This window comes from Saccoglossus kowalevskii, chromosome 18, assembly GCF_978046115.1.
Source record: "Saccoglossus kowalevskii chromosome 18, keSacKowa6.1, whole genome shotgun sequence".
Classification (NCBI taxonomy): domain Eukaryota; kingdom Metazoa; phylum Hemichordata; class Enteropneusta; family Harrimaniidae; genus Saccoglossus; species Saccoglossus kowalevskii.
The window spans coordinates 20,920,764-20,946,202 of record NC_140658.1 but is presented as its reverse complement, the minus strand read 5'-3'; the positions used below and the strand labels follow the sequence as shown (position 1 = coordinate 20,946,202).

At 35.7% G+C, this 25,439-nt stretch overlaps 1 pseudogene across 1 annotated transcript; it reads left to right on the top strand.

The window, feature by feature from the left end:
• Positions 1 to 263: 263 nt before the first annotated feature.
• LOC144362336 (uncharacterized) lies at positions 264 to 24,297 on the top strand (annotated as a pseudogene). Its single transcript, XR_013422570.2, has 13 exons — positions 264 to 287; positions 7,218 to 7,307; positions 9,695 to 9,798; positions 11,245 to 11,452; positions 13,469 to 13,575; positions 14,684 to 14,895; positions 16,060 to 16,234; positions 16,408 to 16,572; positions 17,438 to 17,541; positions 19,383 to 19,524; positions 20,005 to 20,087; positions 22,134 to 22,296; positions 23,721 to 24,297. The product of XR_013422570.2 is annotated as an uncharacterized LOC144362336 (transcript).
• The last annotated feature ends 1,142 nt before the right edge of the window (positions 24,298 to 25,439 follow it).

Here is a 25,439-nt window from a genome sequence, read left to right as displayed (position 1 = left end):
CAAATTGGCAATATAATTGACAATCGTGACTCAATAACAGAAGCACGTTGTATATCTTTATATATACACACAATATAGTCTCATCAAATGCCAAGACACCCAGTCAGTCCATCGTGGTCTTGTGGGTCAGTTGTCTACATAGTGATCGGGAGGACCCATGTTCAATTCAACTAATTAATGAATATTCATGAGCACAAAACCTGCCACGTCATGAATAAATTAGCATAATTTTAGTAAAAATGCATGAAGTGTAGGTACGTCTCTTGGAACTACGCCTGATTCTGTAAGTAAGTAAGTAAGTAAGTATCTAGAGTGAGATGTATTAAGCTCAACACATGTCTTATTTGAGACACGTACCTACCAGTTACACGTTCGAGACTAGACTGTCGACAGTTTCGGGTCTAATGTAATTGTGTTTTCGAACGCCGAAGGTGTTTGATAGTAAGGCGAACCTTTTCACGCGAGGGACTTTTGTCCCGAGAGACTGTCCATGTATGCAGGTTTCTAGTTGATATGAATAATTCATAGTTGATACTGACGTCACGAAATAAATTATATTAACATAATGCATGCAAATTTATTCTAAATGCCCCCCTGAATGCGTTGGTTGTTCACGTTATGAACACAATGAATACAGTCACTCCAACCAAAATAGCAAAGAAAACTATTAAAGCGCTTAGAACCAAGTAAACAAAGTGTATTGTTTGTGGCAGTCAAACAAATATAGAAAACCGAAGGAGACTGCTTTGTGGGATCGATAGAACTACGACATGCGAATTTGTTGTGGCAGCGACGATCGATCTATATCTTGCCAGTTCGTATGCGTGCAGAAAATGTAGACTGAGAGCGTCGACTCTGCATAAAAACATGGATGAGCTCAGAAAGGAATTTCAACCATAAACTAAGCGAGAGTTATTGGATAGGTCGAGGCGTTTTACTCTACGAGAATGGCATCTGAAAGTGGGGGATCCCTGCTTTCGAAATGAGTTCTTTTTGACAAGACGAATGTCAACACGTTACACAGGCAAACATATCTCTCCCTTTTGTGTTGTTTGCGATAGTGTCTCACTCCGGTACTTGGCAAGTAGGTCACACCTTCACCTTAGTTATTATGAAAAATCTGAAAAAAATATTTGGCCCAAAATATTTGTAGGCTATTACAAGTAATCTGAGGGGTGCAGTAGAAAATAGCAAGAATCAATTGCATCCCAGTTAGCATATATCAGTTTTTATATCATACAAAATATTTGTAGACTATTGTCAAGTAATCTGAGGGATGCAGTAGAAACTAGCTAGGATCTATTGCACCCCAGTTAGCATAGATCAGTTTTTATATCATACAAAATATTTGTAGACTATTGTCAAGTAATCTGAGGGGTGCAGTAGAAACTAGCTAGGATCTATTGCACCCCAGTTAGCATAGATCAGTTTTTATATCATACAAAATATTTGTAGACTATTGTCAAGTAATCTGAGGGGTGCAGTAGAAACTAGCTAGGATCTATTGCACCCCAGTTAGCATAGATCAGTTTTTATATCATACAAAATATTTGTAGACTATTGTCAAGTAATCTGAGGGGTGCAGTAGAAACTAGCTAGGATCTATTGCACCCCAGTTAGCATAGATCAGTTTTTATATCATACAAAATATTTGTAGACTATTGTCAAGTAATCTGAGGGGTGCAGTAGAAACTAGCTAGGATCTATTGCACCCCAGTTAGCATAGATCAGTTTTTATATCATACAAAATATTTGTAGACTATTGTCAAGTAATCTGAGGGGTGCAGTAGAAACTAGCTAGGATCTATTGCACCCCAGTTAGCATATATCAGTTTTTATATCATACAAAATATTTATAGACTATTGTCAAGTAATCTCAGGGGTGCAGTAGAAACTGGCTAGGATCTATTGCACCCCAATTAGCATATATCAGTTTTTATATCATACAAAATATTTGTAGACTATTGTCAAGTAATCTGAGGGGTGCAGTAGAAACTAGCTAGGATCTATTGCACCCCAGTTAGCATATATCAGTTTTTATATCATACAAAATATTTATAGACTATTGTCAAGTAATCTCAGGGGTGCAGTAGAAACTGGCTAGGATCTATTGCACCCCAATTAGCATATATCAGTTTTTATATCATACAAAATATTTGTAGACTATTGTCAAGTAATCTCAGGGGTGCAGTAGAAACTGGCTAGGATCTATTGCACCCCAATTAGCATATATCAGTTTTTATATCATACAAAATATTTGTAGACTATTGTCAAGTAATCTGAGGGGTGCAGTAGAAACTAGCTAGGATCTATTGCACCCCAGTTAGCATATATCAGTTTTTATATCATACAAAATATTTATAGACTATTGTCAAGTAATCTCAGGGGTGCAGTAGAAACTGGCTAGGATCTATTGCACCCCAATTAGCATATATCAGTTTTTATATCATACAAAATATTTGTAGACTATTGTCAAGTAATCTGAGGGGTGCAGTAGAAACTAGCTAGGATCAATTGCACCACAATTAGCATATATCAGTTTTTATATCATACAAAATATTTGTAGACTATTGTCAAGTAATCTGAGGGGTGCAGTAGAAACTAGCTAGGATCTATTGCATCCCAGTTAGCATAAATCAGTTTTTATATCATACAAAATATTTGTAGACTATTGTCAAGTAATCTGAAGGGTGCAGTAGAAACTAGCTAGGATCTATTGCACCCCAATTAGCATATATCAGTTTTTATATCATACAAAATATTTGTAGACTATTTTTCGACTTGAGTGCAACATAAGTTTTTTTGACCTTACAAGCCGGTAGGCTGGTTGGCGATCTGCACCGCTCAAAAACAACCAAGATGTTTTCTGCTGTTGCCATACATTGTAGTACTATATAGCAGGACATAAACGTGAATCAAACGTCGGTTTCCAACTAAAACCGAGCCCCATATATGAAGTGTGCAAAAACATTCAGTCTTTAGAAGACACTTCACTTTATTACTAGGACGTATTCTGCTATTATATTTATTATTACCAACCGTTTTGCAATAGTATTTTCTAGAATGAAGGCACGATTCACAGTTCATTCAAAGTTCAAAGTTACGTTGCCCTGATACAATTTCGGCACCGGTTGTCTCTTGTCAAAGCGCAACGTAGCCAAAATAAAAAGCATGGTCATTTGAACACTGCTATTACAAGACTGATAGGATGTAATACATTTGGGGCGAATATATTCGAAAATGCTGTCGCCATGGAAGCAGTGGGCCATGATTTTTGTTTCAATTAGTGATGGTACGATTTGCCTGTCAAGTATGAACAAAATCATGGGCCAGAACTTGTTTTCAGATTTTACAACCTAATTAGAGTGGAGGTGTGACTTGCCTGCCAAGTTTGAACCAAATCGGCTCAGCCAAAAAAATCACAGAAAAGTTAAAATGCTATTCCTGGTGAACAGTTACCTCAACTTTGAGGTCAATTTTCTCGTTAATGAAAATATACATAAAAAAACAGTAAAGTTTTCCCCCACACTCAAGCTGGGTAGAATGAGCTATGTCCATGCTTGAATTGTAGGGTGAGATACATTGGCGTGGAGGTAGTTAAAAAATCTGTTTTTTGGCTGTTGTCATGGAAACGATGGGTCAAAATTTGTTTTCAGATTTTACAACCTAACTGGAGTGAAGGTGTGATTCGTCTGCCAAGTTAGAACCAAATCGGTCCAGCCAAAAAAAAATCACAGAAGAGTTAAAAAGCCAAAGTCAAATTTCTCGGTAATGAAAAAAGATAACAACAATTTAAATAGTAATTTTGTGCCCACACTCAAGCTGAGTATATTGAGCTATGTCTGGGGTGTTTTATCCTAAATTTGTAGGGGAGATACACTTGGCGCGAAGCTATCCAACTATGCTATGGCAACGGTGGGCTAACATTTTTTTTCAGATTTTTCCTCGGGTGATTGTGTGATCTACCTGCCAAGTTTGAGGAAATCGGCCAAGCCAAAAAAATTACAGACGAAATAATATGTCAAAGCACTGGTAATCACACACACGCTCACACAAACCTACAGAAGTGATTATATAGGCAATCCGAGCGGAGCTGATTGCCAACAAAAGTGATATTAAGAACAACCCTAGCGGAGCGGATCCCCAACACTGCCAGATATTTGGTATATAGCCTGCTAGCCCAACACATGTCAAGTGATACAATTCATCGCATGTGTTATCACATTATCGTGACATTCTGGCATTTCACAAATTCAGTGATGCTGAATTTTTTGTATCTTTGGTGCACTGACCAGATGATGCAATCTTTGGTAATGGGGTGAGCGCTTCATTCTGAAAACATGCAAGAAAGTGTTTTCTCTTATATCTCGCTGGTCAAATCTTGCTGCTAGGAAGGTAATTATAATACAACTGTCTCTCAAAACAATGGAACGTCCGTTTACTTCTATGAACATTTTGCAGCTATTAAATAATATAATGTAATCATATTATAATAGAAATTCCCCAGACAGAATATTTATGACATTTTGAATTTTATAAGGGGCAATAAAACAAGGGGAGGCAATAACACATAGTTAGTATTGCCCCCGGGGTGCAATAGGAACTAGGTGTTACTGCATGGGGTGCAATAGGAACTAGGTACTATTGCAGGGGGTGCAGTAATAAGAGGGTGCAATAAGAACTAGTACACTTGAACGATGCTTGTGTTTACCATCTGGCAATCTTGTTTGAACTTTAAGCATCCGCTTTACCGATTGGCTAATAATGACATCACTACTAGTGTTTCATCATGGAGGTCAAGTCAACATCGCTTTCTTATCAGACTAGGCGCTCATCAATCATGGTGAAAGTGGCACAGTTCTAGAAGCCGTACCTACACACTAATTGGTGACGTCACAACATACATGACCTTCAATCCGGGTCGTTTCCTGGGTATATACAAATTGGTATATACAAATTACAGTAATGATACTTAAGACATTACAGATAAGGTTGAACAAATTACGTGACAACATAATGATAATACCGGTAATAAATCCTAGCTTAACAGTTGAACAGAACGATCATACAGTCAGTGGGGTCACGCCAAGGGTCACGCGCTTCGTTGCAAAATGGCCTGTGGTTGAAACTGGGTCATGGTGGGACGGGTGAAGAAGACATCATTAAACACTTACAAAATCACAATAAAATGGGGGAAGTGGTTGCATATTATGGCGTAGCCAACATGGGTTCGAATTCCACTAGATACACAAAGTAATTGTTCTGGCGTTCCTGCTCAACGCAATTATTAGGGTCAGGGTCGGGTCAGGTATGGGCAACGCAAATTGCAAACACCAAATTGGAAAGATGTACATTAACAGTTTATGACATGCATATAGTTTACACAAGGATAAAACACCAAATTGGCAATATTATTGTGACGATAACAGAAATATGTTGTATATCTGTATATATACACACTATATAGTCTCATCAAATGCTAAGACAACTAGTCAGTCCATCGTGTTCAATTCCCATCTGTGCCAGTCTTTTCTTGCAAACACTAACTTGCAATAAAGCTAAGTATGACAACAAATTATTCGTTACCATGACTACCCACATGGTTCAGTGGATTTGTACACTGTCAGCTATGTTAGAGATTTCTGGTTCGAAAACAGTGCTCCTATAAATAACGAGGATCAAGTCATATGCAACAACATCAGACATGAGGATTATTACTGCTCTATCTCCAAATGGGACCCTTCTTTTGTATTGACCCCTTGAGAATAGTTAATTCCTCCTTTCTAACTCTTCCCCAAAACATAATATATCGCCCCCTTTAGAATGTATTGACCCACTATTTAATGAATATTCATGAGCACTGAAACTGCACGTCACGAATAAATTAGCATAATTTAAAAAAAACAATTGCATAAAGTGTAGATATACGGCTTCTGGAACTATGCCTGATTCTGTAAGTAAGTAAGTAATTAAGACCAGACCAGACATACACAAACAAAGTGGAGCCCTTTGTACAAGTGGAGCCCCAAATTGGTGGCTCCACAATGTTTCATAATTTATATTAATATTTAATCGAATTTAAGTCAGGTTTGCGAAGCTTAGGTTTAGTATCGGGAAAGGTATGGTTCACGTTATATTAATATAAATATACCATACCTTACCCCGATACTAAACCTAAGCTTCGCAAACATTTCTATGTTCAGTCACGGGATATTCAACTCTAGTTTAATTAAACTTAATTAAAGTGCAATTCTCCATTGTATTGCATTGTAATTGAGTTTAATTAAACTCCAATTAAAACGCAACCCTATATAGGAACGCGTTTTAATCGAGTTCATATCGCAACTATATTAAAAGTTTATTCAATGGGGGCTCCACAATTCATGGGACACCTGTATGGGTGTATGCGTCTGTGTGTGTGATTTCCAGTGTTTTCACGTATTCATTCATGCCGATTTCGCTCAAATTTGGACCACCGTTGTCATTCTACTCAGCTTGAGTGTGGGCACGAAATTACTATTTGAATTTTTGATATCTTTTTTCATTATACAGAAATTTGACTCCAAAGCTTGGGTAACCTTTCACCAGCAACGGCTTTTAACTCCTCTGTTATTTTTTTTTGGATTGGCTGATCTTGTTCATACTTGAAAGTTAGGTCGTACCGTCACTGATTGGACAAAAATCCTGGCCAACCACGGCCATTGCAACAGCCAAAACTTATTTTTGAATACTTTCGCCCAAATGTATTATCACTTACCAGTGTTCAAATGGCCATGCGTTTTATTTTGGCTACATTGCGCACTGGTAAGAGTTCATCGGCGCCGACATTGTTACACTGTATCAATGTAATCCCAACGCAACTTTGAACTTTGAATGAACTGTAAATGCTGCATTCATTCGAGAAAATACTATCGCAAAACGGTTGGAAATAATAAGTTTAACAGCAGAATACGTCATTGTAATAAACTAAATGACTTCTAAAGACTGAATGGTTTTTGCGAAATTTATTGGTGCGGCAAAATCTTTGTTTGGTGTTTCCACATGTTTTAATTAATAATTTATAAAATATTTTGACAACTTGAATTATTTATATGAGTTGGATATATGTTAACTCATTGCCTCAAGCAAACCTCCACTACTCATCAAGATGAATGGAAAAAACTACATTAGCAGTCAATATGTTAATATTATTGCCTTGAAATTTTCTGTTCTTTAAGGAAAATTAGCCATGTCTTCAGACAAGTCAAAGTCACAGAGACGTATAAATATATTAATAGAAGCATTCAAATGTGCTGCAAATAACACTGGTAAGTATAACTGTAGTTATATACAGACATTATAACAGTGGGGTAGTTCATGTATCCCTTATACATTGCCTATCCATATCATTTGTACGTGTATACATTAGATATAACGATATGTGTCAAGCGTGATGTAATGTAATTGTAAAATGTAAGTGTAAATTGGCTGCTTTCTTTCCACGAACTCTGAAAAGTTGCGAATAAGATTTTTGTGCATTTAATATATTAACATTAGATATAATAATAATAATAAATATAGCTGCATAGCAGCGATGACGGGTTTCGAGCCTGCGTGGCTAATGGTAAATTGCACTTGCTTGATTGATTGATTGATTGCTTGCATATAGTATCAGAGATACTATATGCTAAATTGATTGTCAAACAAGCGGGTAGTCTTTATGAAGATAATTTTTTGAGTTGTTTTTTTTGCATTTTTGTGACAAATTCAAAACCACTTGAATCAAGGGAAATATTTTCAAGAACACATAATCATCTTATTGAATGGATGTTGTATGCCAACTTTGGTTTAAATCAGGCAAATTGTTATAGCGTGATTTCACTTTTTCCTAAATCCAAGATGGCTGCCAAAGGAAGCCATTTTTCACAAATCTGCTTCAAATACTTTGTAGAGCTATCAACATAGGTGCCATATTCTAAATTGCTTGTCAAACAGTCAGTGTTTAAGAAGATCATTTTTTGAGGTTTTTTGCTTTATTTTAATGAATTCAAGACGCCAAAACCAGTTGAATCATGGGAAATATTTTCATGAGCACATAATCATCTTGCTTACTGGATGTTGTATGCCAAGTTTGGTTTCAATCTGGCAAACTGTTTATGAGTTATAGCGTAATATCAATTTTTACTAAATCCAAGATGGCTGCCAAAGGAAGCCATTTTTCAAAAATCTGCCTTAGTAACTTTGTAGAGCTATCAACAGAGGTACTATATGCTAAATGGATTGTCAAACAAGCAAGCATTTTTTAAGAAGATAATTTTTTGAGGTTTTTTGCATTTGTTGAATAAATTCAAGATGGCCGCCAAAACCATTTGAATCATGGTAAATATTTTTATGAACACATAATCACCTTACTGAAGGGATGTTGTATGCAAAGTTTGGTTTAAATCTGGCAAATTGTTCATGTGTTATAGCGTACTTTCACTTTTTACTAAATCCAAGTAAGCTGCCAAAGGAAGCCATTTTTCAAAAATCTGCTTCAGTAACTTTGTAGAGCTATGGACGTAGGTGCTGCAAAGCAAATTTCTAATCACATGAATGAGCCATTTTTTAAGTAGAAGATTTTTAAAGTTTGATGTCAATTTTCAGAAAATCCAATATGGCGGCAAAGGTCACATGACCGCTAAAGTTTTTATTGCTGATATTTGCTAGACATGAGCCAATGATGCCACACAAAAAAACCCGAAGTTCCTAGAACCTTAGAAAGTGGTGCAATTGAGTACTTCCGGTTTGTGTTCTACCTAAGATGGCAGCCAGGTCATGTGACCTACATAGCTGGTTTTGGGGTATGCACTACAAATCATGGCTCTTTATCAGCATGCTTCACTGATTCTGTTCTAAACTTTTTGTATTTTTGGCAATCCCATGATGTATCCTTGGAAGGAAAAGATGATAAGGTTATTATGAGGATACCTCAAAGTATGCACTCAGACAGTACGTTTTCTCCCTGCACTGCTCGTCACTGTCTTTGTGCATACTTTGAGGTATCCTCGTAATAACTTCATGTTATTTATTATATTTACAAATACAGTATAGTAGCAATAAAACAAAGTTTAACAATAATAATGAAATAATAAAGAAAGAGAAAATATTGTAAAGTATAAAAGTAAAATGTAATGTAATATTTTTTATAAAACTAATAATAATAAAATTCAAAACTATCAACTCTCTATTCTTTCTTGAAAGTCTTTGTAAATAAACAGTGAAACCTATTTTATAATTTCACACTCATCTGCATAGAGCAATTGAATGAATGTATTGTGTGGTAGAAAATTAAATTCAGACAAAAGCTGCTGGCAAACCATGAGTAAATGTAATTCATATTCAATCACATTTATGTTGCACTGTTTGCACTTTCTTTTATTTAGTGTTGTTTTGTGGGTGTGTGTACTTGCATGCCCTTTTCAATTTCAAGCTTTGTGTGCTTGTTCTCAATTTTAGCAATGCTTTTCTGTGTTTAATGTTTTGTAATGTCAATTATGGCTCAAAAGGATTAAAATTTGGTGTTGAAAATAAGTTGTGGTGATACACATTTTATTTGTTGTGAAAATCTGTTATAGTTTTTTGGGAAGAAATTTAACTAAGATATCTATTTGTCAAAATGATGCGCACCTGCAAGCCAGAACGAAAATGTTTTTTTTTATATATCATGTTTTAGGTATCGTTAGAAGCAAATATCCCGATGTCAGAGTACCCACAGATTTATCAGTTCATCAATTTGTCTTGTCCAAATTTGATCACTATGGAGACAGAGATGCTATGGTTAGTAACAAAAATGTGAATTAAACATTTAGTGTTTCCTACTATTATACATTGCCAGGTACGTACGTCTATGGTAGTAGGTAATTGTTTGTGTGATAATTAAATTATTCCTGTGTCCCTAATACCATGTACCATCAGGTGTTTGTTTTAATTACTGTAAAATGACTAATTTTCACTGGGTTTAAATTTCATTGATTTACCATTTCAGGCATATTCAGTGGGTTTTAAATTCACGGTTTCGTCATTTAGATAACGTGTTCTATGCTAAATTTTACATATTTACTGGGTTTTAATTTAGCGCATTTTCTAGTCAGCGAAATAAGCTAAATTAAAACCCAGTGAATAATTACCCCCTTTACAGTAAATTAAAGTCAAAACATTTTTCCATGAAGGAAAATCTGAGGTGGAACAGAAAAGAACACAAATCTGTGATCGATGAAAATTCTAGAAACCAATAAGTTCCGAAAACCTCCCAAATAATTAGGTGGTCAAATTCAACTACGAACACAAAATAACATACGAAGTAACATAAAATACTACAACAAGTAACACAAAATACCACAAATTACCACACATAGTGTGGTAACAAAAATTCCAAAGTATCATTCAAAGTACCGCCCACAATACCACCCACAGTACCACCCGCAGTACCACCCACAATACCACCCGCAGTACCACCCACAGTACCACCCGCAGTACCACCCACAGTACCACCCACAGTACCACCCACAGTACCACCCGCAGTACCACCCACAGTACCACCCGCAGTACCACCCGCAGTACCACCCACAGTACCACCCACAGTACCACCCGCAGTACCACCCAAAGTACCACCCACAGTACCACCCGCAGTACCACCCACAGTACCACCCGCAGTACCACCCACAGTACCACCCGCAGTACCACCCACAGTACCACCCGCAGTACCACCCACAGTACCACCCACAGTACCACCCGCAGTACCACCCACAGTACCACCCACAGTACCACCCAAAGTAAAGATGTTGCGCATGAAGCTCATTTTCTTTAGCAGGATTCATGGCAATGTTTGAATGTGTAGGTAGCTGATAACTAAATGACAATGCCATTGGTCCAGAGGGTAGTATGTTAAATATACTAATACATGGAATTAACATACACCCTGGTATTGTTGTGTATAAGTATGGTACATTTTAGTTTATACAATCAAGCCTTGCTTTTCATGACCAAGTAAATTATTTTTGTGGAGAAAAAGTATTATGCAATTTGTAATTTTGCAACTATTTTATAGCAATGTGTACTAGTCTGTCATAGCACTGTGCATTTTCTCATCTCATCTGAAACAATTTCTTAACATAGAAACACGCAAGGTCAATCTTCTCAGAAATGTTTGACTGTGTATTTTGCTTTCTTCATCCATCTTCCAGTTTCCATAGTAACGCCTAACTCTCTGTTAATACGTTTCAGATCGATGGGGTAACTGGTAAGTCGTACACCTTCCGGCAATTAAAAGACCTTGTTTATCGATGTGGAAGTGGGTTAACTAAAGCTGGATTCCGCCAAGGAGATGTGTGCATTTTATACCTACCAAACCTGCCAGAATTCTTTGTTGCATTTTATGGCGTTGCATCTATTGGAGGAACCATATCCACTGCAAATCCAGTGTACACTGTTTGTATGTATGTTTTTCTAATTATAGTAAAAATGCATTAATATTTATATTTATTCAGTGCTTGCTTAGGCAGAATAGTGTGCACATTGTCAGAGGTTGTTACCAGCTAGTTGAAAGATTATGGCAGTTTTATTCAGGTGAATCTGTACGTTGCAAGCTGGAAACTGTGATTTTCACTGCACTGCGACTCTGCACATTCGGAATGTTCAACAACTGTCATGCCTTCCGGTTTGTTGACCCTAGGTTACGCGATATGTGCAAGGGCACAATCGATCAACGTTCAAACGCTATCAATTTGGGAACCGGAAATTGTTTGTAATCAAGATGACTTGAGTAATTTTTTTACCAAAATTGTGTGTTTTTTTAAACATTTTTCAGTCATACTGTATGTGTTCCAAGGTGGTTATTAACTTGGTACTAACATCACTCATTGTGGGTTAATGAGACATGTCATTTTGTTTCATAATATATCAAAATTGGTAGGCTGGTGGCCATCTTATTATTTGGAAATGTTGTACCAATTTCGTTCATATTTGGCACATACATAGTACATATTGGAATACATGTTCTTCTCAGTTTGTTTCATAATCACATCAAAGATGACCAACTTGTTTACCATACTACTATATCTCCAAGGCTTTTGGACCATTTTCATTCATATTTGTCACATACATATAAGAATTCATGTTCATGTCAGTTTGCTCCAAAATCAGATCAAAGATGACCGACTGGTATCCATCTTGTGTTTTGAAAAATCAGGTATCTTGGACAGGATTTATCAGTTACAAACTTTATACATTTTGAGATACATGTCCATGATGATTCGTTTCGTGTTCAAATCTAAAATGAGCAACTGGAAGCCATCCTGTTTTTTTCCCAAATTATACATAGGATGATAGTTAGGATACATTTTGTTTCACAATCAAAGCAAAAATGGTTGCCTGCTCTTGCTTTTTGATCAAACTACTATATCTATAACTACTACATGAGCCTACACAATGGAAATTCAATTTGGAATTTCATACCATATATTTTGATTTTGTAAGAGTCATTTAATACATCTAATTTCTGTAGATACTGGATCAGCCAATTAAATTCACTCTTAATTCACTTCCCCTACTTCCAACAGGGATAATTTCATGAACAATGACTTATTTTCAAATGTCCTACCTGTTCCTCAGATAAATGTGGTACAGGCGCAACATAATGGTTGGAATCTTTTCAGTTAGGATTTCAATAAAACTAATGGTCTTTCTTTCAAAATATTTACAAAAAAAATAATGTTATGTGTCATCAACCATTTCCCAGACATGGTTTTATTCAAGCTAGGTATTAACAAACCACGTGATGAGTTTAATACTGGGAAAGATGTTTTGTTGCCCGATTTGATTCAAAATGGCCGTTTTGCAGCCATGTTGTGTTTTTATAAGAAGCAGACCAGACTAGCCCCACATCAACTAATTCTGCTTCCCAGCCCAAAACACCTTAAGTTTGTATAATTATTTGTTATCTATTAATATTCATTATTTATTAATCAATAAACCAACCTGAACTTCCAAGAAACCAAATAGCCTGGAAAGCTTTGGTTTTCTGCTCACTTTTTATTCAGGGTATCTGTGTAAATTTTCTACAACTTCATCCAACCAAATACAAATCACATTCACATAACTCTCCACCAGGAATTGCCAACCAATCAGAACTTGCCTTACGAGAAAGTGACTTGTAACATGAGTTTTGATTGGTTTGTCATTTTGTCAGATGTACACCAATGACCATTTCATGAAAAGTGACTAAAACCTTGTTCTAATAATTTAAAGTCACATTCATTGTCTTTGATATGGGACCCATATACAATGTATACAAAGTGTGTAAAAGCATTGTTTGTTTCCATAAAATTAAAACACATGCTGCATGATGACTCTGTAAAGCACTTTTTAATTTTTCCTGATTATAACATTTACGAAGAGTCATTACATAAAAAGTGATGTGCATATGTTGTGTTTCTTCACTTTATTTCAGATGAATTAACTACTCAACTTAAACATTCCGGTGTTCTATGGATGATAACAACATCTGAGTTGGCTGGTAAGGCCAGACAGGCAGCACAGAGGGTCTCTGGGATTAAGGTAAGTATATATCAACAGAATGCCATCTGAGTTGGCTGGTAAGGCCAGACAAGCAGCACAAAGGGTCTCTGGGATTAAGGTAAGTATATATCAAGAGAATGCCATCTAAGTTGCCTGATGAGACCAGGCAGGCAGCACTGAGGGTGTCTGGGATTAAGGTAAGTATATATCACCAGAACGCCATCTAAGTTGCCTGATAAGGCCAGACAGGCAGCACATATGGTGTATGGGATTAAGGTAAGTATATATCAAGAGAACGGCATCTAAGTTGCCTGATAAAGCCATACAGACAGCACATATGGTGTCTGGGATTATGGTAAGTATATATCAAGAGAACGGCATCTAAGTTGCCCGATAAGGCCAGACAGGCAGCACATATAGTGTATGGGATTAAGGTAAGTATATATCAAGAGAACGGCATCTAAGTTGCATGATAAGGCCATACAAGGCAGCACATAGGGAGTCTGGGATTAAGGTAAGTACATATCAACAGAACGCCATCTAAGTTGGATGTTGAAGACAGATAGGAAGTACAGAGGGTGTCTAGGATTAAGGTAACTATATATCAACAGAACGCCATCTAAGTTGGCTGTTAAAGACAGATAGACAGTACAGAGGGCGACTGGGATAAAGGTACACCAACAGAACGCCATCTGGAGTATTTTTACTACCTGTAATTTTGCGATACAGGTCAGGTTTAAAATGGCCATTTTTTCAAATTGCTGTTTTCATCTCGCTACATGCCTACACTGGTAGCATTCCATTTTACATATATGTCGTCATGTCACAGCTATTGACATGCATTCATTTGAAGTTGTTTCAAGGCGAATAAACAGTAAAACGTATTTCAACCTTTTTAGAGACTCATGGCTGTCATGAATGGATTTGGTACAAACATAACGAGAAGACATATACACTGGAGTCGATAGCATTTCTATTATACTTGTATTTACATCATGTAAGCTACATACTACGGGACATGAGTGTACATGTACTCTCACAGTTTTCCAATTTAAGTAATTTTATCTTACATTGCAAACTGTTTCATGTCATAATGACTGATTTTTTATATGGTATCAGTTTCGTTATAAACTTCTCATTATTTTAGGCTTTGTATGTGATTGGTGATGAATCCATGGAAGGATGTAGATCTTTCGCCGCCGACTTAATGGAGGATGACGGATCAGCGTTTCCTACCGATGTTCGAATTAACCCAGCGGAAGATGTCGTTGCTTTACCATATTCAAGCGGTACAACTGGTTTACCGAAAGGTGTGATGTTGACACATAGAAACATGGTTTGTAATCTCCATCAAATGAGGTTAGTCGTACCGATTTAATGCCTGATATCATGCCTTAAATAAATAAAACACCCAGTACATAATATGACGTTATATTACGAGATTATCGCAAATCATGGACGAATGTAGTACAGTGATACCGGCATACAGGGTTTCATCATTTCTGGTTTTGCATCGAGGTCTGTAGAGAGCACTAACTATTAAATTCATTGAAATTTGTCAAGTTTGTCAATTTACCAGAGACCCTGAGTTTCCATCCCAAAAGGCCAAACTCTCGTAGAATATCTCTCACTCATTACTGTACACCCATATATTTTAACTGACAATTGATTTTCACAAATTCACATATGTTCACATATATTTAATTTATCAGATTTTGCATATCAATGAAAATAGCACAATTTAAACCAGTCAATAATTAATGCATTTACAGTATTTTGTGTAAATTCTTATGATAAATTTTCTAAATTTCACAAATATGGCAAACAAAATTATTGTCGTCTGCAATGGCTTGCTTGTGAACGCAGAAGTTTTGACGATCTGCAATCACGATGTTAATTAGTGTCTATATTTTGTACAAAATCTCAATCTCGCTAACTCCCTAACTTGAATTTTGATAAAAATTGCAACCATTATGAAATGAAAACATCATGTTTAGTCTGTAGTTACATGTATTCCCCAAATTTCTGTACAATAGGCGATATGGGGTACAATGAAGGAGTTGTACAGTAATATTAGAAAATAAACTGGGGAACACATTGATGAATTTGAAAAATAAATCAAATTTTAGGGGCAAAGTTTTTACGAATGTGTTTAATATTGGAATTGTTATCTATAGTCACTCCCAAGTACTTAGCTATGCGAATGCCTTCTACTGGTGAACCATAAGCATTCAAGAAAACCACGTGACTGCACTGCTCCACGGGGTGTGTAAATTATTGTATTGGTCTGTCAATATTGACTGTCACGTTTGTTTGCATTGCACCACTTGCACACTTTTTGGAATTCTTGAAGCTGACGAGGAGAGATAAAAAAAATAGTGGTGTCCCTATAGTGGTATGAGGGTCAATAGTCGCATACTAGCCACCGAGATATTTAAATCTGAATGATGACAACTATCACAAACATGCAAAACTTGTTTTCCATGTCATTATGACAATAACTCAAGTTTATTTAATTCTCAGAACCCCAGGATTACTGGATTTTTCAGTTGATGATGTTATACTGTGTGTTTTACCATTCTATCATTCCTATGGGATGATTACTGTGCTTGCCAATGCTATAAGTCAAGGAGCAAAACTAGTCACAATGCCAAAATTTGAACCTCAACAATTCTTGCAACTCATTGAAAAATACAAGGTAATGATGATAATAATTCTCAAATTTGTATGTTACGCTGCTTTGTGAATTCAAGGGAATCACTGCATGGAGGCATTGTTGTATTTACTGTAGTATGCCTGTTTTCTGAATTCAAAGCGATGATTTGATTCCATCACATTAATTCAAAATGAGGCTTGTATATTTTTTTGCAGATAACACAAGGTCTGCTTGTTCCACCAATAGTTTTGTTTCTAATAAAACACCCAATGGTTGATCAGTATGATCTGTCTAGTCTAGTAAATATATTGAGTGCGGTGCCGAACATGTAACTGAACTCAAGAAAAAACTAAAGAACGAAAATCTAATTGTGAGACAAGGTAAAGGGAATATACATCGATTAACCCTTTGATTTTGTATCGATAAACGGTATACTATATATTATCATATGCACAAGACAAGTTAAACAACACTTATGGATTGACCACTTTGCATGTCTACATGTGTGCGTGTGTGCATGCATGTGTCCAGACCTACATGTATGTCTTAGACATGCCTGGACGGATTATATGCAAACTACATATGCACATCAATTTCACAATTTTTGTGCTGAAAAATCATCAAAATCAAACATTTCTGCCTATTTACAAATGGATTTTGTTAAAACTAGGTATGTATAAATGTACATTGTCATTATGGGATCGTGATGCATATCATTTTGTTATCCAGTTCGAATTTTAAATGGTCGACTGGCGGCCATTTTGTTTTAATAAATGCGGTTTTAGTGCCATATCTCTAACATGCTTTGACTGATTATGTTCAAATTTTATATATTCATTATTCATCATGTCATAGATATACATATATGTTTTTTTCGACGATCCATTTAAAAATGGCTGATCAGTGGCCATTTTGTTTTAATTAATGCTGTTCCAGAGCAATATCTCCCATTATGTACCGTTATGTACACTTAACATTAAGTACTCGTTTGACGATCAGTAGTTTTGTAATAATGATAATTTATTGACACAACACCATATGAACATACAGCAGTATGTTCATTAAAATGAAATATACATAATTTGCAAAAGCTATTATAAGTTTAGCGTCTGAAGCACTTGATAAATAATTTGCATTCTTGAATTTACTTAATTTATCAAACTCTAAAGGTAATCTTTACTGAAAAAGATTTTTTAGTAACAGTGATGTAAGGTCTTTATTGCTTGCAATATAATGTTTTGACAGCATATGGATTAACTGAAACTGGTCCTGCTACAAATATTTGTTCCCGATTTGAAGAATTTCATCCTGGTTCCGTTGGACAGTTATTACCAAACACACTTGGCAAGGTACAAGTCACCTGCTGTTGTTGACATTCTCATTTCCATTGTTCACCCTCTCACTTTCATTGTTGACCCTCTCACTTTCATTGTTGACCTTCTCACTTCCATTGTTGACCTTCTCGCTTCCACTGTTGACCCTCTCACTTCCATTGTTGACCTTCTCGCTTCCACTGTTGACCTTCTCACTTTCATTGTTGACCATCTCACTTTCATTGTTGAAGCTCTCAATTTCATTGTTGACCCTCTGACTTTCATTGTTGACCCCCTCACTTTCATTGTTGACCCTCACTTTCGTTGTTGACCCTCTCAATTTAATTGTTGACCCTCTCACTTTCGTTGTTGACCCTCTCACTTTCATTGTTGACTCTCTGTCTTTCATTGTTGACCTGCTCACTTTCGTTGTTGACCCTCTGACTTTCATTGTTGACCTCTCACTTTCATTATTGACCCTCTCACTTTCATTGTTGACCCTCTCACTTCCATTATTGACCCTCTCACTTTCATTGTTGACTTTCTCACTTTCATTGTTGACCCTCTCACTTTCATTGTTGACCCTCTCACTTCCATTATTGACCCTCTCACTTTCATTGTTGACCTTCTCACTTTCATTGCTGATCCTCTCACTTTGTTGTTGACCCTCTCACTGTCATTGTTGACCTTCACATTTCCATTGTTGACCCTCTGACCTCCATTGTTGACATTCTCACTTCCATTGTTGACCTTCTCGCTTCCACTGTTGACCCTCTCTCTTCCACTGTTGACCTTCTCACTTTTATTGTTGACCCTCTCGCTTTTATTGTTGACCCTCTCACTGTCATTGTTGACCTTCACACTTCCATTGTTGAATCTCTCACTTCCATTGTTGACCCTCTCACTTCCATTGTTGACCCTCTCACTTCCATTGTTGACCTTCTCACTTCTATTGTTGACCCTCTCAATCTCATTGTTGACCCTCTCACTTTTGTTGTCGACCCTCTCAATTTCATTGTTGACACTGTCTTTCATTGTTGAGCTGCTCACTTTCGTTGTTGACCGCTGACTTTCATTGTTGACCCTCTCACTTTCATTGCTGACTCTCTCACCTTGTTGTTAACCCTCTCACTTCCATTGTTGTCCCTCTCACTTTCATTGTTGACACTCTCACTTTCATTGTTGACCCTCTCATTTTCTTTGTTGACCCTCTCACTTTCGTTGTTGAATCCCTCACTTTCATTGTTGAAGCTCTCAATTTCATTGTTGAAGCTCTCATTTTCGTTGTTGACCCTCTCACTTTCGTTGTTGAAGCCCTTAATTTCATTGTTGACACGCTCATGTTCGTTGTTGACCCGCTCACTTTCATTGTTGACCCTCTCAACTTTATTGTTGACACTCAATTTTATTGTTGACCTCCTCACATCTATTGTTCACCTCTCACTTTTATTGTTGACCCTCTCACTCTATTGTTGACCCCTCACTTCTAATGTTGACCCTCTCATTTCTACTATTGATTCTCTCACTTTCATTGTTGACCCTCTCACTCTGTTGTTGACCCCTCACTTCTATTGTTGATCCACTCAATTTCACTGTTGACCCTCTCACTTTTATTGTTGACCCTCTGACTTCCATTGTTGACTCTCTCACTTCCACATTGACTCTTTCATTTTACTATAATAGTAAAATTATTGTTGCCTTTTGTAAAATTTCTGTTACATGCTGTAATAGAACTAAGCATTCCAAGAATAGTCTGCAAAGCATGCATAATTAAAGCAGTCATCATTACATTTATTTAATAAACCCCAACACATACACATACAACCACTGTCATGATGCATACAGTTTTATTCAAATTATTTTATATATTATTCCAGGTAGTTGATCTTAAGACAGGAGAAAATCTTGCCGCTGGTCAAGATGGTGAAATCTGCCTCCGTGGACCCCAGATCATGAAAGGCTATCTAAATAATATACAAGCAACAAACAGGACAGTAAAAGATGGATGGTTATATACTGGTAATACAATTGTACATTTCTTTCATCATAATAACATCATACAGCAGCTTAATTTTAGCCTCGGCCAGTTTGCACTCTCACCTATTCACCTTTCCACTAAGTTCCTTGTGCATCATTCGAACATTATTCTGATCACTAGTGTGGCAGCGGTTCATCTCGCATTTTCTAATATGGTAGGATGAAAATACCCTGTAAAATACCGCAAAATTAGGCAGGCTGTAACTTATGGCGTTGCGGTGATAGATGTATAATAATATTTAATAACCGCAGTGAACAATGCTGTTATTTTATCTTCAGGTGTGAATGGCTGGTTCTGGCCAACCGAGTCACTATGAAAATTCACACATGCAAGCGAAATGTATACAAGTGCGATGGTCTATAGCGGCTTTCTTTTGGTATTAAAACCAGGTTGCATCTGAACTCAGAATGTATCATTATGAGGGAAGTTAATGCAAATTTTTTGAATTTGTTTTGCCCTAGGTGATATTGGTCACTATGACAACGATGGTCACTTTTATATTGTTGACCGATTGAAAGAATTGATCAAATATAAGGGCTTCCAGGTATGAATACATGGATGTTTTTTGTCAACAATCATCATAGTTTAATAATTTGTACATGCTTAACACAGAAGTCAACACAGAAAAAATATTGAATAACAATTCTACATTTTAAAATTTATAGAAAATATTCTGAGGAAGATGTTAATGAAACCCACACATTTAATAGCAGAACGCCAAACAATAGTTACAGGAAGATTATTCTGAAAACAAACAAAACAATGTTGATAAAAACTAAAAGAAATAATTTGCTGTTTTTCTATACCATCTTCCCTCCCAGAATTTCATATGGTTTACTTAGATAATCAATCTACCAATCATATGTTGATACACTGTGATAACATATTCTATTAGCAAATCAGAATACTGCATACATTGATTACATATTTTAGTAGCCAATCAGAATACTGCACACACACTGATTACATATTTTAGTAGCCAATCAGAATACTGCATACATTGATTACATATTTTAGTAGCCAATCAGAATACTGCACACACTGATTACATATTTTAGTAGCCAATCAGAATACTGCATACACTGATTACATATTTTAGTAGCCAATCAGAATACTGCACACACTGATTACATGTTTTAGTAGCCAATCAGAATACTGCATACATTGATTACATATTTTAGTAGCCAATCAGAATACTGCACACACTGATTACATATTTTAGTAGCCAATCAGAATACTGCATACACTTATTACATATTCTAGTAGCCAATCAGAATACTGCACATACTGATTACATATTTTAGTAGCCAATCAGAATACAGCATACACTGATTACATATTTTAGTAGCCAATCAGAATACTGCACACACTGATTACATATTTCAGTAGCCAATCAGAATACTGCATACACTGATTACATATTTTAGTAGCCAATCAGAATACTGCATACACTGATTACATGTTCTAGTAGCCAATCAGAATACTGCATACACTGATTACATATTTTAATAGCCAATCAGAATACAGCCTATACTGATTACATGTTCTAGTAGCCAATCAAAATACTGCATCTTAGTTAGAAAGCCTCAGTTGATATTGGTTGAAAGTTAAAAAAAAAGTGGAAATCCCTTGAAAAGCATTTAATTTAATTTTCAGTTGATATTACGATAAGTTTCGGTAATGAAACCTCTTTGGGAAAATTAACATATTTGGTGGAAGATAATTACTGAGCGCGGTGATTGCCTGTTCCAATTATATTAATATAGAAAAAAACCATCATACCATTTATAGCCCTATTATAATATGCAGGCGTATCAAATGTGCCAAAAGATTTATTATAACTATAATAATAGTGTAATGGAATTTATTCTGGGCTCCACTACAAAAAGAACGTTACCCGGCCTAGTAATTTAGGGGCGATAAACGACGACACTTTCTACTGTGTCGCACGGTGTTTTAGCGGACACACAGCACGCACTTTCTTCTCAGGGGGATCCTGGTACCGCCTCGGTTCGACTATTTCACGATGTTATCTAAATAAAACGATTCACACACAGATTGTGGATGAAAACAGAGTAGTTATATTCTCCATGAACCATCACACCAACGCCATGCTGCTCGAACAGAATTACAGAGTGTGTACATGTCAATCAAAAATGGTCATGTGATATTATATACTCAACCCGATAGGCTAATATCTGTAATAGGCGTACATCTTATACATATATGGAGTGGAATATTCCACCACTACCTGGCGACCCGAAAGGTCTACCTAGGTTAACAAATATTGTAGTTTAATAATGCATTAAAGCACAGGTTTCCATTACAATAGTCTTTATTGAAGTTGTATTCCTAAATGGACGTAGATCACATGTACAATAAAAGCATGATTGTCATTCTATGTCAAAAACAATCAGAAGAAAAAAAAATTGCCCGAAAATGGGTTAGAAATTCATGATTATAAAGTATATGTAAATATTACTTTTGATATGTAAATATTATTTTTGATATCTGTGAGGCAAATGTTTTTTTGAATTTGCTTTCTCTTAGGTTGAAACATTCATAACGTATGATTTCTTGTTACTTATAGGTTGCACCAGCAGAATTGGAAGCTCTGTTATTGACTCATCCTCAGATTCAAGATGTGGCTGTAATCGGAATACCTGATGATGATGCTGGGGAACTTCCTAAAGCATTTATCGTACCCAAAACTGATCAAATTACAGTGAGAAAAGTGATCAAATTTGTAGAGGGTAAACTGTTAATTATCTGTTAATTATAATTACATCTTCTTTTTTTTCGTTCAAACATGTGAAAGAAGTCTGAAAATAGTGGTAATCAAGCACTATTTGAATCAGACAGTTGGTTTAACCAGTAGAAAATTAACTCACAGAAAATATTTTTTATTTCAGTGTTAATAATGATGAAAAAAAAAATATGTATATTAGATGTATACAGATAATTTATACTTTTTTCTGACTAAGAAAAGCGTGAAGGCATGCTTGTCTACATTGATGGAAAATATATTTTATTTGAAATGTAAACAATGCATGTCGCATAGAATCTATCATACAGGAATATTGGAATATAGTCCAAATAAACTAATTAAAAGCAATTCGAAAATATTAAAATGAATATGTGGGAACATCATTTACATAAATCAGAAACAAAATGAGTCAAAGTATTGCATGAGATTTAACATCGTGTACACCCACAAACTTATTTCTGGATGTCAAATAACTATTTAACACCTGTAAAGGCAGCCTTCTTATTCCATAATGTTTTGATGCAATGAGGCTTTTCAAATATCAAACAGTCAAATAGTTTACTTTCCTTTACCGAGTGAGGCTTACACATAAGTTTCTAGTACAGTGAAGTTTTATATCCTTTTCACTATCAGTTCCCTGTTTTCATCACAAGTTCACAAAATAGTCAGGTTTAAAGTCTGCACTTTCCTTCAAAAGATTTAGACAAAAAAGCCAAACTTTTTGGGTAAAACTGTGACTCAAATTGCAGTGTCTGTTGGCTCAAAAATTTCCAGAAATATTGAAGAATATATTAAAGAAAAAAATGCAGACAAAATTGCTCTAGTAGGTAAAAGACTAAACCCAAATTGATAAAAAATAAATCATACTAACTAAGATGATACAAATTGGTTTACATTAACCATTTCAAACAGTTTATATAACAGATAAAACTAAAACCGATCTAAACCATAATTTCCAATGCCAACACAATTTCTAAAATTTGATTTTAGTAATCTGCGAATATACCATTTTGAGAAACACATGTTTATAATGTAGTATAAAGGGTACATAATTTAGTTTTGAGAATCTTAAATAAAATAAAAACACTGACATCATATCCTTTTCATATTCAATGAAATGATCATATTTTTAACTCAGGTCCTAGTTAGAGGATGTCAAAACAAAAACAAAAAAGAATTAATAGGTATTCCCTGAAATCTGACGTGAGTGTACCAGGATTTTGTACCAGTTTTTCTCCTATTGAAATGAAAAAGTTGTTCAATACTATTCATTATATTCTGTAGTTCAGCGTGTTACAAGTTTCGATTAGGAATTTCTATTTCCTGATCAACTTAATCATTTACCACTCCTTATTGAAATAACGATTATTCATTCATTCATTCATTCATATTATGCCATCTTTTTTCCAGAAACTGTTTCTCCTCATAAGCGTCTTCGAGGAGGTGTTCAATTTGTTGAAGAAATCCCCAAATCAGCAAGTGGCAAAATACTGAGAAGAGTCCTAAAAGATGCTGAAACTAAAAACATGAAAAAGTAATATTTAATGAAATATTTGGTTCATGCAGGCTTTGGTTTGCACATTGTCAAGGTGCCAATTGTGATGGGTTATTTACAAAAAAAACATATCGGATAGAATTGACAGCGACATTATTCATAACCTCCAATTGTGAGATGAGTAGTAGTCAACACATATATATCTGATATCAAAACATGTTTCTGCCTGCTTGATTGGACATTAAATATTGGTTTTCAAGGGGATATGTTCTTGTGGTGTAAATATTAGATTATTATAATTACTAGTAATATGATGAAATAAAACTGGTATTTTAAATATTTCTCATTAATTTGTAAAAGCTTACAACAATAAATTTATTAATAAATTTAAAATATCTCTGTAAAATTTTACAATGTAAGCCCCTCCCCCTCTAACTGATGCAATGATGCTCTTTTTTGTGGGGTTGAATAAAGACAATTGTAACCTATAAATTCTATGGAGTACTTCTTGACCAATCAGTATGTACGATTGCATTGTGTTCATAGCAACAAAGAATTTTTCAAAGAAATTATTAAGAATTGTTTTAATCAGGAATTATTTAAACATTAATGGAAAACCTGCCAACCCATAATGGGCGAAAGCCCACTTTGTGTGGCATATATGTGCGAAGTGTGAGCCGAGCACATATATGGAGTACAACGTGTGTTTGATTATTTTGTAGCATTGTCAATACCACTGGATTTGCTGGCACTAAACAGTTTCACAGTCACTGGCCCTTAAATCTGAATAATTCAAAATTCTTTCTGGAAATTGTTTCCACAATCTCGTATGGCAAACTAAGAAAACAACTTCTAGTTTTAATCCATCAAATATTATTATATTTAAATTATTTACATTGCGAGTGAACGAATGACGATGTGTGGTGTGGAGTAGCATTAATATATTGTAGTGAATGGCACACCGACTGGTACATTGTGTGCGCTGTCTCGATGTCCACTGTGGCCTTGCACTATGCTATGCTACGCTAGATGGCCGCTGTAGAATGGCTGGATCGACTGTGCCTAGAGATGCACACCTGAGGTACATGTACGAAGCCGTATCATTACCCCATCCCACGATCGTTTTCAAACCATCAAGGTAGATGTTATTGACAACTGTTCTGTCTGTGTAATAGTTATTTTCAAATTATACGGAAGGCAGAGGATTTAACGAATACTTTGAAGCCAAACGGAACTTAGAGAAAACAAATATTTGTGAGAAAACAAATATGGCTGGACGGCTTGTGGGTGTTAGCCATTATAGAAAGAGAAACACAGTGATTTTAATCTGACTGTGTAAAACAAAACAAAAACGCCTGAGAACACACATACTTTCATTTGTTTATATAAACTGTGTCCCGGAGACATTTATCGAGAAGTCGACGCTGAGAAAATACAAGTCATGTCGGTCTTTCATCGATCTTACTTTTCAAACATTTGTCAACATTTTCTGAATTTAGAAGCGTGCGTTGTACATGGACCGCTGTGATCGAACAAGGCGTGAACAGTGCAGAAGACGATATGCCCTAAAAAATTGTTTGATTTCGATATTGATCATTGGCTTTGAAATTGCATCATGAATATTCATAAGTTGA